Source organism: Podarcis erhardii (genome assembly GCF_964252035.2).
Source record: "Podarcis erhardii genome assembly, chromosome: 1".
Lineage (NCBI taxonomy): Eukaryota > Metazoa > Chordata > Lepidosauria > Squamata > Lacertidae > Podarcis > Podarcis erhardii.
This window is the reverse complement of record NC_138497.1, coordinates 61,433,026-61,451,427: the sequence shown is the minus strand read 5'-3', so window position 1 is coordinate 61,451,427 and position 18,402 is coordinate 61,433,026. Positions and strand designations below refer to the sequence as shown.

At 39.1% G+C, this 18,402-nt stretch overlaps 1 protein-coding gene across 4 annotated transcripts in view; it reads right to left on the bottom strand.

Annotated features, from left to right (window-relative positions):
- The window catches only part of NELL1 (neural EGFL like 1), a 407,721-nt gene that overhangs the window by 188,740 nt on the left and 200,579 nt on the right, over positions 1-18,402 (bottom strand). The window lies entirely within an intron of this gene.

The window sequence follows — 18,402 nt, the reverse complement described above, 5'->3', positions numbered from 1 at the left end:
TTTGCTTCTCTAACTAGCTGCAAGCATAAATCTACTTAGGGCTGCTGTATGATGCAGCAGCAAACAACGGGCCCTTGAATTCAGTTGACCACATCTTTTCTACAATACCTGAAGGGCATTCACATTCCTGAAAACAAGCATAAACAGATTCTTCAAAACAAGCATGAACACCATCAGCCAATCACAACTCCTGGATAGCATGTTTACCATCTGTTTTCAGACATCTGAGTATCCGTCAAACAATGCAGGAAAGCTGTGGTCAGCCTGCATTAAAAAATACAGGGACTATTCATTGCAGTAGACTTGGTATTGTTAATCATACTGACTGGTACTAGTATTTTTTATTTTATTTTTGAAAGACAATGACATACTGCCAATTGGATGCTGCAGTGCCCAGCTAGAAGCATAGAAAACCAGCCTGTGTAGGAAGTTATTTAATGTCACACTAGGACAGTAAAATTTAGTTGAAACGCATAAAACACAAACATGCAAAATTATTCTAAACTTCAGAATACAGATTATCAAGCCTAAAGACACAATGTATCCTGACACTAAAACCTGACACATTTAGCTCTTCACACCAGTAACTCTCTAAAACAGTTCAAACAAAAACTAAGCTTCTAGGTCTCAAAATCAATTGAAAACTAACATTTCAGAATTAAAATCCACTTGAATTAAGTCCCTATAACATACATGGCACATGTGTATCCTTCCCATTCTCCTGACACTTCACAAATCCTTCAGCGCTCTTTCATTTCATTGTTTCATTTCCTTTTGCTACATTACTCCTGCCCTGTGATGTTTTCGGTAACAAGAATATTTAAAAGGCCAGAAATGCTGGGTACCTAGGTTGTTCGAAGCAGTACACAAACCCAGGACTAACACAAAAATTTGTATACCAGTAGTATATAAAATCCAAGAGTCTCAAGGGAAGCCCAACATAGAAGACGTTACAGTAGTCCAATAGTGGAGTCTGTGTTGCATGAATCATGGTGGCCAGAACATTCAAGTCTCCCATTACTGCATTTCCTCCTTTGATGTTTTCTTGATTTCATTCTCTATCTCAGCTTTATTTGCATAAGTATGCCTGAAGTTTTCTTAAAGTATACCGTATGTGCGAAGCAGTTTTTTACTTCTTTATTAAAATATTTCTATCCTGGCAATCTGCCCAGAATAGCATTCAGGGTGGGTCAGAAAATGTCTAACAATGCAATCCTAAACATGTCTACTCAGAAGAAAACCCTACTGAATTCAATGGGGTTCACTCCCAGGTAAAAAAATACAGTATCAATCAACAGCAATAATCGATATAAGCGATGGGGTTTAGAAATGAAATGCAAAACATTGGCAGTAATAAACAGAAGACCAGTGAAAGAACAAGGGTTTTTCGCTGCCACCTAGGACAAACAAGATGACATGGCACCTAAATATAAGCAACTAGGGATTCCTTTCCAGTGCATAAAATTCCAGTTATTGTGTCATCTCACACATGTAAAGAGATAATCTAATCTTTCCTATTTTGTTTGATTGAGTAAAGACTGGACTAGAGGTTTATGGCTTTCAAATAAATTGAAACCATTACATCTTTTTATCCCTTCAGCATCTACATGCTGTTAGCTTTCAACCTCTTCTAAATCAATCCCTCATCCCCTTAGTAATGTGAAGGCTTTTCTCCGAGTACCTTTCAATAAATTAATTCTCAATCTTCTGATTGCATGATATGCTTTTGTCTGCAATGTGCTCTGAGCTCAGCATTAAATAACAATTTATAAAAAATATATACCAATTTGAAAGTGTTTCCAAATCTGACCTTTAAAATGTAACAAATCACAAAAATTAACAACACAATTTTGCAGTATATACACCAACTTCAGAAGAACTGTACAAAATAAATCCAAGCAGCACAGAGATATTGCAGTCAGATGTTCAGGAGCACTGTGAAGTGCACATGGTAGCATGTAATCTCTTAATCAAAGGAAAGCTGATTTGAATTTCTCATAATTAAAGTTATGTAATGTGTAATTTCCGACCACCTGCAATTCTGGGTCATAAAAACCTTTTGCTGTTTTAGAATGAGGTTAAAAGCATTCTACAATGTGCTAGTATCATAAAATTACTTTAAAGTCGGTATTAGCATCAACTTGAGAAAAACGCATTTTTCAACAAAGGAAAAAGGAGGGGGGACTACTTTTGCTATAGGAAGGGAAATGAAGTTCACAAACTGAGTCTGAATTGCATAAAGAAAAAGTAAGCATCCTATTAAACAGTGGAGGCTTGTTTGGTGGAGATAATTGTAGTGTGATGCCACTATTGCTGACAAGTGGCAAACCAAGGGAGAGGCAGCTTCATGCCCTCACCAGGGCGCAGCTTGGGAATGTCAGCTATGTCCAGTAGGGTCATGCTGACACCGCCTTGCCATTCAATAGCAAGATGCCTACTCAGAACTGCACCAGCTTCACAGGCTGCTAAGTAACACCTATTCATAAAGGCGTGAAGTGCTCCTTCATTTTGGTTGTTGCTCAGCAGCAACAGGCAACACATAGTACCACTGCTGACAAATGTGCTGTAGTGAAATTTGTTTTAAAATAATAAATGAGTTTTTCAGCCTTCAATCCTTGCCGATTCAAGCCCATCCCAAATGAAAATTTCCCAGAGTACTTTCATTTACGTAAATAATTTATATCTGTCCCATGGCTAGGATGCCTTAGATCTGCCTTTTACATGTATAGATGTGCTGTAACATTCTCATTCTGTTTTGGTTTCATACAGGCGGTAATCTTCGTAGTGTTTTTTAAGTCGCTTTTGCTTCCTTTTTGTAAAAAATAAAACAAAAAAATGACTATCGTAGGTAACAAATTGTACTAGTGGTGGTAGTAGTAGTAGTTATTTTTTCACAACTTAGCATTGTGACTTCAGCCTTCTGTGCACAAATACCAGGCAGTAAATGCAAATTGATTTAATTGGATAGAGTAGACAGGTATAAAATTGTACTACAGTGGTACCTCGGGTTACATACGCTTCAGGTTACATACGCTTCAGGTTACAGACTCCGCTAACCCAGAAATAGCTTCAGGTTAATAACTTTGCTTCAGGATGAGAACAGAAATCGTGCTCCGGTGGCAGCAGGAGGCCCCATTAGCTAAAGTGGTGCTTCAGGTTAAGAACAGTTTCAGGTTAAGAATGGACCTCCAGAACGAATTAAGTACTTAACCCGAGGTACCACTGTATCAGACACTGATCCATCAGTGTGACAGGCACCTTACTGGTTATTCTTCTGCACTGCACTCAAGAGTGTGATAAAATTATGGCGCCCTCAAACAATGACATCTAGCTCTATCTTTCTGTTCCATCTGAACCAGGAGAGGCAGCTGAGGTGTGAGACTGGAGGTGGGGATATTAGGATTTTTATGCAGCCGATGCTGCTGGTGTGATTAGTATAAATCACATGAGATGTCTGAGAAGAGTGTGGGAACGGAAGACAGTCTTATCTCTTCCGTCTAAGCGTGTTATTGCAGCTGTACTTTCACTTTTGCTGTATGCAACAGTTGGTTGTCTGCCAGAGCTTGGAGAACACAGACGTGATTATGGATCTTCTGTATAGAATCTAAATAAAATGTAGTTTAGATCTACAGATTTTTCTTTCTTCTTGTTGTGTGATGCTAAAAGACTTGTGTGCACTTTTCAGATGAAAAGTGTCACGGAGAGGCACTCTGGAGATGAAGGGACTTGCCATTCCAGAGACGTGCCTACCGGGAGACGCTCAGAGGTGCCGGGGGGGGGTGCCGTTTCCCCTAGAGCGTTTTTCCAACAGGGGATGGGCTGGATATGGGCCAATTAACTGAAGGTGAATCCTGAAAAGACAGTAATGTTGTAGACACCAAGTTCTCAGGTCTGTTCTCAGCCTGCCATGGAAGGGTTTCACTCTCCTGGAAGGAGTAAGTTTGCAGCTTGGAGGTACTATTCAACACTGTCACTGGAGGCTCAGATGGCCTTGGTGGCTACGAGTGCCTTTTTTTCAGCACCGGCCAGTTCAAGAGCTATGGCCCTAGGTAGCTCACCAGATTAGGTCACAGATTCAGATTCTTCCTGGCTCATGCCTCAGATCCACTTGCTTTGTTTTCTGCAATGCTTTGTTTACGTTTCAGTGTAGTTCACAAGAATGCATTGAAATGCAGAAATATGCCAAGAGAAAAAATACACAGAACTTGTTTACAAGTTGCTAGAGGTATGAAATTTGCCACTATGGCTATTGTTAACTTTCTTTTGAATAATTCAAAACAGGTCAGTAAATGAATAAAACGAAGTCACCTCAAAAGCTTGGCTTAATTCTAAATAAATTATTAGTAGCTAATAAGTGGAGCACATTTCACTGACAAATACTAAAACCTAGAATGACTAACTCCTGCCAATCTAGCAGTTCAAAAGCATGTCAAAGTGCAAGTAGATAAATAGGTACCGCTACGTTGGGAAGGTACACGGTGTTTCCATGAGCTGCTCTGGTTTGCCAGAAGCGGCTTAGTCATGCTGGCCACATGACCCGGAAGCTGCACGCCAGCTCCCTCAGCCAATAAAGCGAGATGAGCGCCGCAACCCCAGAGTCGGTCATGACTGGACCTAGTGGTCAGGAGTCCCTTTACCTTTACTTTAGAATGACTAATGGACCATTTTTTTTTATTTTAAGAAAGAGACAAGTCCTTGTGATTCAGTGATAGAAGCATATTTTGCTTTTGGGGCAACCCAAGTAAAATGTTTTATTCTGTGCTGAATGAATTTCCCTTAAGAGTCACCTCATTACAGCCTTGAAACAAATTATTTCCCTTCCCTTTCCACACCCCCAAGGCACCTATTTCTCTAGGGTTTTTTTTTAAAGCTCTTTTGTTTTGTTTTTATTCTGAAAGGAAAATAACTTCCCTTTTTTCCATATGAATCCATTCAGTAGCTTATGTTGTCTCTGTATGCATGTGCACAACTGCAATGTAACAACATAACTTAAACCTGTCGTTTTAAAAAATCTTCTGTCCATATGAATGAATAGAAATTGCTCATGCATTCCATTCTATATTGAAAGCTCCAAATACCTCAAAGGCATAAACAAAGATATTGCACAATAGGTTGTTGTTGTAAGGACTGTGTCCAAGACTGAGGATAGCTCTGTTAAAACAACAGAGTGTTCTTGATGCTTGAGCTTCCACATGACAATCTAAATGCTTAAAAAAAGCCGTATCAGTCTTCCATCAGTTTCAACAGGGATAGGCCCTGTTATGCAACATTTGAGATAACAGGGACTTTTCTCATCAACAAATATAACTGAGGAACATTCTGGAGCTTAACATTCTAAAATATAAATAGCAGCATTTCTATTACACCTAGTGAAAGTCCTTCAGTTTAAATAGTATTTCCGAATCCTGTCAATACATTCCTTTGATAATTAAAAGTGCTAACGAGTCCTAGTAACCTAACTGACAGAGTCATGTGGTCTGATAAACAAATTAGAAGAAATATTAAATATACTTCCCTGCACAACAGTGACAACTTCCATGTTACCAGGAACTAACATAATTACATTCTCTTGATAATGGAGGTGCTGTCACTTCTAATAGCTGCTGCTTCTCTAAGAGTTAGCACCAGCCAATGTGTCCTGAAGAAGCAAATTCACATGTCATGTCAACACATTGCAGTGCTTCCAGATGAGACAAGTGGCATTAGCAGAAGACAGCCCTGAAAGTAGTGATGGAAAGATGCCTTGATAAGTCGTGATTTCAGAGGCTTCAGAGAATGTTGCTGCAAAACGAATACAAACTCTTAGTGATTTTTGTAAAACTTACACTTGCACATCCAGATGCCATGCAAATAAATAGCAATCATAACAAAGTATATCACAGAATACTTTGTAATATTCCCATAGTACTTGCTCATTCCAATAGTATCCCTTGTGTACTGGTCAGCAATGGCATTTTACAGAAAGGAAACTGAAGCTGAGAGTTACTGAGTACCAATATACCAGTAAGTCATATGCCTGTAAGAAAATCTGAACTCAGGACAAAATTCAACATACTGGTTGTAAGTAACTGACACTACAACCCCACACAATGTTTACTCAACAGTAAATAACTGATCCAAACAGATTCCAACTCATTATCAGTCTTATACAGATACTCACATCTTGGACTATGGTGGATACCCTGATGAAGATGCTGACCCTGTGAAAAAGGTCAACCATGGGAAGCTGTGAAAAAAGAATCCCCTATCATTCTTCAATGCTGTGGAGGGCAATGGTGCTCCAGCCACTACTACCAAAATGCAGGATAGTGATAATGCTACATCTTGGCTATTTATACACATCGGTGTAGCCAAGGGGGATCCAGGGAGGCAGCTGCCTCCCCCCAATCAATAAAAATAAATACAAATGAATACAAATCTGAAGTTCTCCCCCCCCCTAATAAAAGCCTGCCACCTGATAAAAGCCACTGCCCCCCCCCAACAAAAATCCTGACTACACCCACGTTTATAAATGTTATTCACTTTCTCTTGTTTTATTCTTTTGCTGCTAAAGACTATATTAAAAAATTGTCTGTAATGATGTACAGCCGTGGCTATTCACCTTTAAACTGAGAAAATATAAAACAAATAAATCCCTTCTCTAATGACTTGATGCTGTAACAGATGTACAATAATGGATTTTTTTTTCCCTGCTAGAAACTCTGCACTTTGTATCAGTTTATGAGCTGCAGTTTAACAGAAAGGTGAAAGGCAAGGGGATACAAATGTGAAAATGACTGATATGAAAAAAAAAATTACTGTATTTATCTTCCAAATGCTCAGATTAAAAAGCTATTATTTTTATTACTCAAAATTATTCCAAAGCAAACACACAAACAATTAAATTTGATACATCACATTCAAAGAGCTACAGCTTCTGAGAAGAAGTTATCAATAGAAATTCTATTCTCAGAATTTTAATAGGAATGTTTCAATTTTACATGCATTCCTCAAGCAAAACTTGCTTAAAATCTAATTCTCAAAAGTAAAAGCCAATATAAGATAAATCCACATTATTAAGCAAATGTACTTGCTTTGAGGATATGGATTCAGCCCTTTTTTGCATATAGATTAATGCCACTAAGACCTTTCTCACAAGGGCTACTTCTTGAAAGCAATTTGTTTTCTTGGAGGGTAAGGCTATCAACAGCTACCAGTCACAATAACCATGTTCTACCCTCTACTGTCAGAAGCATGCCTCTGAAGACCAGTTGCTGAGATTCAGAAGTGGACAAAATGTTGCACTCTGGTCCTGCTTGCAGGCTTCCCACATCTGATTGGCCAGTATAAGAACAGGATGCTGGACCAGATGAGTCATTGACCTGATCCAGCAGGCTCATCTTACATTCTGAGGTGCACATACATCACAATTATTTCAAAATATCTTACATATTAAGCCTGTAACCTTATGTCTAAAAAAAGGGTAAAGGACACCTGACAGTTAAGTCCAGTCTCAAACGACTCTAGGGTTGTGGCACTCATCTCGCTTTACTGGCCAAGGGAGCCAATGTTTGTCCGCAGACAGTTTTTCCGGGTCATGTGGCCAGAATGACTAAGCTGCTTCTGGCAAAACCAGAGCAGTGCACAGAAATGGCATTTACCTTCCCACTGGAGTGGTACCTATTTATCTACTTGCACTTTTTTGACGTGCTTTCGAACTGCTAAGTTGGCAGGAGCTGAGACCAAACAACGGGAGCTCACCCCGTCATGGGGATTTGAACTGCCAACCTTCCAATCGGCAAGCCCAAGGCTCAGTGGTTTACACCACAGTGCCACCCGTGTCCTTAGGCCTTATGCCTAAAAGGTAAAGGGACCCCTGACCATTAGGTCCAGTCGTGAACGACTCTGGGGTTGCGGCGCTCATCTCGCTCTATAGGCTGAGGGAGCCGGCGTCTGTCTGCAGACAGCTTCCAGGTCATGTGGCCAGCATGACTAAGCCGCTTCTGGCGAACCAGAGCAGCGCACGGAAACGCCGTTTACCTTCCCACTGGAGCGGTACCTATTTATCTACTTGCACTTTGACGTGCTTTCAAACTGCTAGGTTGGCAGGAGCAGGGACCGAGCAATGGGAGCTCACCCCATCGCGGGGATTCGAACCGCCGACCTTCTGATCGGCAAGTCCTAGGCTCTGTGGTTTAACCCACAGCACCACCCGCGTCCCAGGCCTGATGCCTACTTACCTGCAAACATACCACCATTGAAGACAGTGAACCTTAACTTCTCACTGAGCTGTAAAAATCAAATCATGCAAGTCACTAAAGGGGTGAGGAAGAACGTGTATCTGATCCTTCTGTTGTTATCAATTGCATGTACTTTAAAGATGGAAGCCTTAATATATACATGTTTGTGTATCCTTCCTGACATATTTTTTGTGCATTTTATACATGGTATCTGTACTTGGACACAAAACAGTTTGAAGAACTGGCCTTTTAAGATGTGTGTGAAAGAAGATACTGTCATTCAATTTCAAGTACTTTCAGGATACTGAAAAAGAGCTACTGCCTTACTACTTTATTATTCAACATTACTCAAAATTTTAAGCTACCTTTATTTATACAACTGCTAACACAGATCTATCATCTCACCATTTTTAAGTGCCCCTTTTTATCACAGTGAAGAACTTACTAGGGTTGCCATATTTTTTGAGGAAACCTAACCCCCAAAAAGTGATTTTAAGCTTTTTGAGCTGTTTCCGCTGCTTTTTCCATTGCATTGCCATACAGGTTTCCCCTGACATTTTGCCGCTTCAGCAAAATTTTCCCCAATGCCATTTTTACACCCAAAAACCAGGACAAGTCAGGAATTTTCCTGATGTATTGTAAGCCTAGAACTTATGATTTGTCAGTAATAAAATTCAGTCTTATCTCTGTGTGCCCCCTTTACAAGGAATACTTTACCATCACAAATAGTCAGGCATCACAGCTCAAAACCAAACTGATTTGACAATGGCAACACGTAAGTGGTGACTCAAAGCAAACTATTGTGGTGGGTCCACAGCTTGATTGGAGAAGGAGCTTTTTAGTGCTGTTCAGGACTTGTAGCGTGTTGGGAAAATGAAAGAGTGGATTGTTATGTGTGTTCCAATTCCCCATGGAATTAGAAATAGCAGGGTGCAATGCTTATCTGGCTTTCTTTTGCTTTGGAAGTTGGTCCCAGGAAACATATGACGCTTTGCAATATTTGTGCTTATTTACAAATATACAGCTAAGAATAGGTGAATATAGCTAAGAATAGCTGTAGCTTTAGACACTGATACTAACAGATGTCCCAGAATCCGGTGTCCCACCATTAGATCTCCAGGGTAATAGCCAATACTCCCAAAATGTTGTTAGCTTTTTCCAGATGCCTAAAATCCAGTATTCTGGAATCTAGACTGCCTCTAAATATCTAGACTGCCTCTAAATCTGTCGGTCCATTGCCCTTTTCAGAGATTCCTTCCTCACATTGCCTCCATGGGTATTATTGGGTGATTGTTATTGTTTTTATTTTATATATTATGATCTTTTCTGTTAACCGCCCTGAGATCTCTGGGTATAGGGTGGTATATAAAACAAAAAGAATGAATGAATGAATGATTAAATAAAAAGGGAAAAGAGCCATCATTGCTTCAGATTCTTCCTCAGGCATTGTTAAAGCCAACATCCCAGTCTTCAGAATGAAGAGAATTGCCAGGCTAAACTTATCCAACCAGTTTGACCCACTTTATCCATCCTCCTTTTACAATCACTGAATCCAACCAATTCTGTTTCTCTTACCTACCAGAATCAGGTAGGTGTCTGGAAGCAGTAACAAACTAGATTGTGGGTTGTTGGTTCTTGGATCTGGGAATTGAGCAGATACCTATTCTGGATGGGGTCGCACTCCTCTAGAAGGAACACTTGGATCTGGCAGAAGTACAGGTAGATAGATTTGAGGTATTGCTTGGTCAGGTATTGATACTGGAGATTCAGGTGGCCTCAATGGCTCAGAGTGTCTATTTCTAGCTCTGGCTGGTTAAAACTATGGCCATTCCTGGATCATGACAGACTAGCTACTGTAATCTATGTAACCTTCTGGTTAGATTACTGTAACTTGTTTTACACAGGGCATGAAGGCTGTTCAGATGCTGCACCTAGTGCATAATGCAGCTCTGAGGACATTAGGAGATCCTGTTTGGTGAGCATATTTACACCAATCTAGAAGAACTTGAATTGGCTTTCTGTATTCTACTGAGCTAAATTTAAAGTGTTATAAATCCCTAGACTACTTGGAGTCCAGTTATCTAAAGGAATGTCTCTCCTTTATCAGTCTCTCTACCAGCCTCTCCTGTATCCCTGTGTGTAAATACAGCTTTTCTCAAAAAGTGAAATCACTTAGGTACAAAATTTGTTATTATTTATTAGATTTGTATACCACCCTTCACCCAAAGATCACAGGGCAGCTCACAACAACAAAAACACAAAATGAGAACGCAAAATACATAATAAAACAAAAACAAAACAATAACCCCTCTCCCACAAATACATTTAAAAAGCCATAGAATGCTCGATTAGCCAAAGGTCTATGGAGATTACAATGTTCTGTGACATTTGCATAAACACTGAACAATTTTGCTCTAAGCACATAGTATGCTGGCATTTTATGAGGAAATCTGCATACTTTAGATATTTAATTGGACATTATTTACACCTTTCCAAAATACGTTATTTATGTTATTTATTTAAATTATTTATTTATAAGCCACTCTTAATTGTTTGCGCAATTCCAAAGCGAATTATACCTTTGTTAATGCAAGTCTTTTCTTTGGTATTATTGCTAAAACTTTTTTTTTTTTTTACCTTTCTAAAACACATTCTAGCACTTTATCAATACCTTACATTTCAGCCAACCAACAGCACATAAAGATGAATATCTGGCCCTAAGGATAGCACCATTTTAAGAATATCAAGGACAGCTTGCATTTTAAATTCCATGTGTGTGATCACAAACAGAGATCTTCTTCCACAGAAAGAAACAAATCAAAGAACTGAGAATCCATTGCCAAGGGCTAAAATCAATAATTCCACCCTCATTCTCTTTAAAAAATAGTTTCTCAGTCACTGTTTCAGAACAGAAACCAGATGCAAAAGATAGACTGTACCCAAATACACCCATGCAACTTTCTAATGATATCGTTAAGATAATCTTTGACTAGAAATGGACAAACAAATATTTTAATTTTTCTTCTACATAACAAACATTATGATCCCTGCACTGCATCTTTAGCAGACACACTAGAGGACAATGAAACTCACTATGTGAAGGTCAACTCAAGAGTTAACACCCTGAGTAGTGATGAAGTATGGGGGTAGGGTGGTGGGGAGAGAGGTGATGCCACTGGAGTGCCAATCCCAACTGGGAATATAACATACAGCTCAGAGCACAAACTATATATATTTCCTTTCTTTATTAGTGTGATGAAAAGCTCCACTCTTCTGCTGCTTAAACAACTGCTATGTCTGCCAGAGCTTCTCTCTTCCCATACAGCCTAAATACATACATAAGTACCTGGCACAAAAAAAGTATCTCCTCAGATTTAGTTCCCTTAAAGCTTTTCTCCTGGGTAAACAGAGTGTTAAGTACTGTTGTTCTGATATGTGCAGTACCAGGAGAACACCAAGATCCTTTCTGATTGGCTGCTTTCCCTCCCATCTGTTAATCATAGCCACTCACAGGATCTGCAGCACTCACATGCCTAGTTATATACAAAGTAATCTAGAATTTCAAAGCATTTTTGAATCTATTAGCACTTTATCATTAAATCAGAAATAACAGATCATTAAGTGACCAAATTGAGACTTAATGTCACAGCATTATTCTAAAATTTGTCACTTACATCAGATCTATTATGTCAGATCTAATGAGAAAATAAGAACACACTTTGTATAATTGCTTAAGTATGCAGTTTTACACATAAAGGTAAGTCCACAGTGCCTATTCAGGTCTACATGCCTTTTCTTTTACAACTGCTAGGGCTAATAATGGCCATAAAATTATCCAGGCATAAAAAAAAATAAAAATCCAGGCTACCTGATTTGATTATTTTCTTTAGCAACAGATCTTATAAGTCTACTGTGAAATCTACACTGGCTCAATAATTGGCAATACCTTAACTGTCTTCATCGTACAGCTGTATAGATGCATATATGTGGAGAAGGAGTTCTACAATTTAAGGGCTGTTACAGAGGAAGCCCTCTCCTGGGCCATTATTCCCCACACTTTTGAGGGTGGCGAATCAACCAAGAGAGTCCCTTCTGTCAAGCTGAATACCCTAGGGTCTGTAGGAGTAGAAGTAGACATTTGGGGCCTAAGTTGTTTAGGGCTTTAAACACCATGTGAGCACCTTGAATCAGTCCTGGGAACTATCTGGCAACCATCTATATGAAACCATTGGCAGCAGTCATTGTGGGGTTATGAGTTGAAGTGTTACTGGTATTCTGAAGACACCCAGCTCAATATCTCATTTACATCAAGATAAGGTGATGCTGTGCAGGTGTTTAACTCTGTTAGGAATCAGCAATGGGCTGATGGCATCCAGTTGAACAGAAGATGAATCCAGGCAAGAGGAGCTGTGGATTGCTGTTTCCTAGCCTCCAGAATTAGGGGAATGGTCTATTCTGAGTAGTTTTGCACTTCTCTTGAAGAATCAGGAGTGTGTTTGATGCTGGGCTCTACTTTGTTGCTGGAGACCCAAGTGGACACGGTGGCAGAGAGTTGCTTATTCCCAGCTAGTATACCAGCTGCTGGACAAGGAAGTCTACCAGCCACAGCAATCCATGCCTTAGAACCTCTCAGTTAGAATACTAAATACACTCTATCTGGGGCTTCCCTTCAAGACAGCTTGGAAATTGCAGCTGGAAGATATGTTCTGGCCACCTATTCATTACAACATGAAATGCAAAGTGATATCTTTGACATATAAATCCCTATATGACTTAGGACCCAACTATCTGAAGGCACATCTCAGATAGCAGTACTGTCTCTGATGGAACCACCAGAGAGGCCCTTTGAGTTGCAATGAAGTCTAGCTTGTGATAGGGCATTCCTATTCCATCTCTCTCACACACAAAAACACACACAATGGTGCTCTGCACATGTGTAATGACACACTTTCCTAAATAACTGCTGAACAAGTCCTGTTCTGATAAAAACAGCAAGTTTAAAAACTGCAGCCCTACCAACTGAATACGGTATGTTACAAGATGCCAGTACAGCCAAGATAGATATGGTGGTGAAAATGTCATTGTATGTAACATGCCTACCTTCCTTCTTAAAAAAACAACAACCTGTGTACAGTGGTACCTCAGGTTACATACGCTTCAGGTTACAGACTCCGCTAACCCAGAAATAGTACCTCGGGTTAAATACTTTGCTTCAGGATGAGAACAGAAATAATGCTCCGGCAGCGTGGCGGCAGCAGGAGGCCCCATTAGCTAAAGTGGTGCTTCAGGTTAAGCACAGTTTCAGGTTAAGAATGGACCTCCGGAACGAATTAAGTACTTAACCCGAGGTACCACTGTATTCAGAATCATGCTGCATTATAAAGCCAGTATGTACTACCTCCCTTTGAAGCTTGTACAATATGCTTAGGAAAGAGCAGGATTCTGTTTCTAGGCAGATTAGAAGTAGGAATGAAATTCAGGAATTTTAATCACTCTTGAGAAAAAGCTGCTTTTAAAAAATAGAGAGATTCTTTTTCTCAAAAGACTATTTTAAAGCCAGGGTACTTCTTGGATTCCACATCCAGCATTCTACCTCTTGCTCAGCACTGTGCCTAAAGGTATAATCTACCACTATATCACCTCATTCACAGGCAGTAATCCTATTTTTCTGGTGACTTGGGATTTGAGATAGCAACTATTTTAACAAAACAAGTTTATTTTCTGTCAAACAGCTGTTTACATTAACTCAGATGTCAGCTTGAGGGGAAAATAATATTTAGGTAGCTATTTTTAAAACTTTTTAAAAAAGTAACGTATAATTTAATACTATTCAAGAGCAATTCCTCACTCTCCTATAGACCACATTCAAAGGTCTTGTGTTTTCGTTTGTTTTTTTGTATACGTATCAACAACAAATTAAGAAAAGGGGCACAATACTTTTAAAATTGAGTTATTTGTTTTTTTCAAGAAATGCTTTCAGCAAATTAATATAAAAAAGGAAGCCTGTGATTTTGCACTGGCTGTGCAACTTTATTGTGGCCACAGGCGTATGATGTCTGAGGCCAGTGCAGGGAGAACTGAGAAAATAAACATAGGATATTGGTATTGGGTTGAATTAGGCCACAACTTTATTGATTACAGGTAAGAGTAGTTTTGGCTAAGGCACTGAGCATGTATCCAGCATTAAGCAGCCCACCTGCTGCCCAATAGATAGGAACCCAGTGGGGTTGACCCTGTGCTGGGGAGATGCCCCTGACATGGATTGGGGCCCATGACCTCACACAGGGCACCATTGGGAGAGATGTTTTGGCCCTTCAGTCCCTGTGTGGACTCCTGGACACTCCTCCTAGACTCCTTTAATAGGATACACATGTGACTAAGGATCCAGCCCAATGCCTTATCTGCCAAAGTTGTGAGAGTTGCTATGAAGTAGGCAAAAACCTGCAAACTGGCCAATTTGCTTGCAGGAGCAGATTCCTCACTGGGTTCAAATACAGCACCATGTAAACCATAGCAAGGTCCTTACGCCAACCTAAATAGTAGTTCCAGTTCCCATGAATGGAATCCTGCTTACTCCAACTGGAAAAAGTGGGAGGTCGTATTTGCTGGCTCCTCCTTTCCCCTGCAGCCCCCTGTGCCCCCTGTAAATCAGCTCCAGAAGGTTACAGGATTCCCCAGAACACTGCGGGAGGTGGCCCAAAAGGCTGCAGGGAGAACCACCTTCCTCACTGTTTCTTCAGCAAGAGTCTCCACTGGATTGCAGATATTTCTGTAAACATAAGAAAGCTTTCTGTTTACGGATATGCAGCTCTGGATCCAGCCCAATGTTATCTATAGTCTTAAAATATGTTAATGAACCAAGTGTATATTCATAGGAATATCTCTTTTAATTTAATCATTACATATTGTATTTCATATTTGTTTCCAACAGAAAGAAAAAAGGAAAAGAAAGGTGAAATAGTGCTGAAAGATTACATCAGGCATAGGCAAACTCGGCCCTCCAGACGTTTTGGGACTACAATTTCCATCATCCCTAGCTAACAGGACCAGTGGTCAGGGATGATGGGAATTGTAGTCTCAAAACATCTGGAGGGCCAAGTTTGCCTATGCCTGGATTACATAATACTTGTTTGTTAACTGGACAGTCATTCCCATCAACTGCCAAAACCTTAGTCAGCAAAAGGTTACTGGTACAGTTTAAATAAATCTCAGATTCAAATGTGGACTGATTTAAAGTAAATTCAGTTTGATAATATGAAATGTTATAGTTATAAACAATCCCTACAAAAAAAAGAATTTTACAATACGGTAGGAGGCTCTCTGTAGGACAGGAAACAAAAGTATTGAGAACTTTTGCTACATAGTCTGCTGACATACAAAGATAGTCACATTTCGATTCTCTCTTTTTTTTTTTTTTACACTGTCCTACTCATATTTTTCCAAAGTAAGGGCCTTGCCTACTGACTCTGAAAGTAATATCTAATGCAATTTCGAAGTTCAGTTCACAAGCTAACATTCAATGAACCTGTCACCTCTTGCAGATATTCATGCTCCTGTTATGGAAAGTATCATAATAAGTCTTAGGTAACTTAATTTGATTTAACTGTGTCCTAGTGACTCAGCCTTACACCCTGAGGTTTATTTTTTTATTATTAAAAAATCCTACCTATTAGATTTGATTCCACAGCTTATATTTAATGCCTGTGTGGGGAAAAGGTATTCTTTAGTGCCCAATTATATATTAAATGTATTCTTTTGTGAGAATTTCTCATGCCTATAGCAGATTTTGCACTACTGAAAATAGCTAAGTTTTGTGTTGAGTACAATCAAGCTGAAGTCGTGCACTCTGATATCCCACTGAGAGTTAAGCATGTACTTCACTTCTCACTGAAATCGACAGAACTAAAAAGTGCTCAGCTTTGGCTGAATTATGCTCATTGTGTTCTCAACTTAATTTTCAATTACTGTAGTTAGGGCTCTCATATGTTCACTTAAGATATCCTGGCATACCTGAACCTTGAAGAAGAGCATAAAGGTCTCAGAACAGCTGGAACTAATTTCTGACTAACGACAAGCTGACACTTAAAACAAGGAAGAAACTTCAAAGGTTTGTGTATGCCAAACTCTGGAACATACACTGTACTGGAGATGAAATAATAGCTTCCAATTACACAGAATAAATTTGGGGGGAGAGAATTGTTATAATTATACTATAGATCAACAACTTCTGAACTGGGATGGCAAATATGGCCATACCCCATAATATTATTTTAATATTTTGTATAACATAATACAGTATGTAAATAGAAAATATTATTTACTACAAAATATCGCTTTTTAGTCTATTATCAGGCCTTTACCTAGAACCAAGTTTGTTTGTTATTTCAAAGTTTGTGTGATAACTGAGAGTTTTCTCCCATCAATATGTTTTGTGTTATTTAATGTTACTTGATTCATGGAATGAATTCTGGTTCCTAAAACAGGAAGGAAACACAGGCAATTATGCCCAAAGATTGCAGTCTCAAGATAACAAGCCACTTAAGTAAAGTTCATCCATGCAGCTCATAATACTTTGATTCATTTGGGGGTTTGGTGAATCCTGATTCCACAGTGGATTTGATCTGAAGTTGGACAGGAAGGAGGGCCTTCCCAGTGCCATCCTATAACCTGGACAAAAGAGAATGAAGAAAGGCCCTGAATGAGCCTTTTGAAGTATTGGGGTGACATACTGGGAGGAATTCAATGTCGCACTAAGGTAACTGTTCTATTGGGGCAAGCATTTCAGCTCCTTCCCTCCCCACACCTGTTGTTCTGGGGTTTCTCTTAACACCCAACCATGAGCTATTTTGGGGGTACATGGGGTATGCATGGGGGGCAGGGACAGGGGAGAACTCCCTGACAGAGCTTGTTAGTTGAATTCAGTACAGAAGGCATTATTTGTAATAAAGTGCAAATAACATAGGGAATTTGGGTTATTCCATCCATATCCAACAATCAGTAAAACTTATAAGCTAGTCAAATGATGCTTAAGAATGAATAGGAACCATGTGAGAAGGAGGAATTTCAGAATTGCATGATTATAACAGGAAGTTAGTTGCTTGTCTGGTTTGCTTGTTTGCAGGGGATCTTCAGGTCCGTTTTTGACTGTAATAGTACATCATTTAGAAACAATAATTTTGGAGCATCTGTTTTTTGTTTTTTTTATATATACCTTTGAAGATACTCGGAAGAGGGCCCCTTAAGGAATGCAAAATGATATTGATGATGACGCCAGGCATCTTCAGGGATCCTCTGGGGGTGGCACTTGGCTTTGCAAGCTCCAGAAAAAGTAATACTGGGTAAGTGTGCTGCACCAGTATCCTTAATTACAAGCTAGTCAATAACTACTTTTGATGGTCATGGTATGGAAGAAACACAGATATCCTATGGCCATCTAGGCCACTCTTCAAAAATATTAAAGATTATTCCTGCGTGCCTTTCAGATGTTGACCCATCACTGCAAAAAGAACTGGCATCAGGATAGTGATGTATTAATTAACTGGTAATAATTTGTCAATACAGGTTATTGAACAAAGCTTTGTACTTAATTTTTCCAACTGTTCATCACACCATCTTCTTAAACTGGATTGAAAGCTTTATGCATGACTTTCAGTAGCATTTGCAACTTTTAATTTACATTTCTTCTCACACACACATAAATAAATAATATCTTATAAATGCATTAGATTAACATGTGTTGAGCTTGGTATTTTGTTTTGTTTCATGGATGATTTAATTATCGCAATGAAATTACAGCACACCACACAACAGCCTGGAGGTGTAATTCATGCAGCTGAGATCTATCATTATGCTAAATCACAAATGCATTACATTGTACATTTTTGCTATGGACTGTGTATATTCTGCAAAGAATGCACAAATTATATTCTCACGTAAACTGAACGGTATATTTTCACTTTTGTACATGAAGGCTCTTTTAATGATGTTTTATAATTATCAAGTAATATAATACATTTTAACAAACAAAGTCAAATGTAGATACTATGCCATGCCTCTTTTATACCATATTAATACAAATATATGCAAAAATTTATGCATTTTGCAGACTTTAGTTTCTTATCCAAAAAATATAGCTCTGCACTCAGATATCCACATCTCTATTAAGGGCACACACAAAAACACA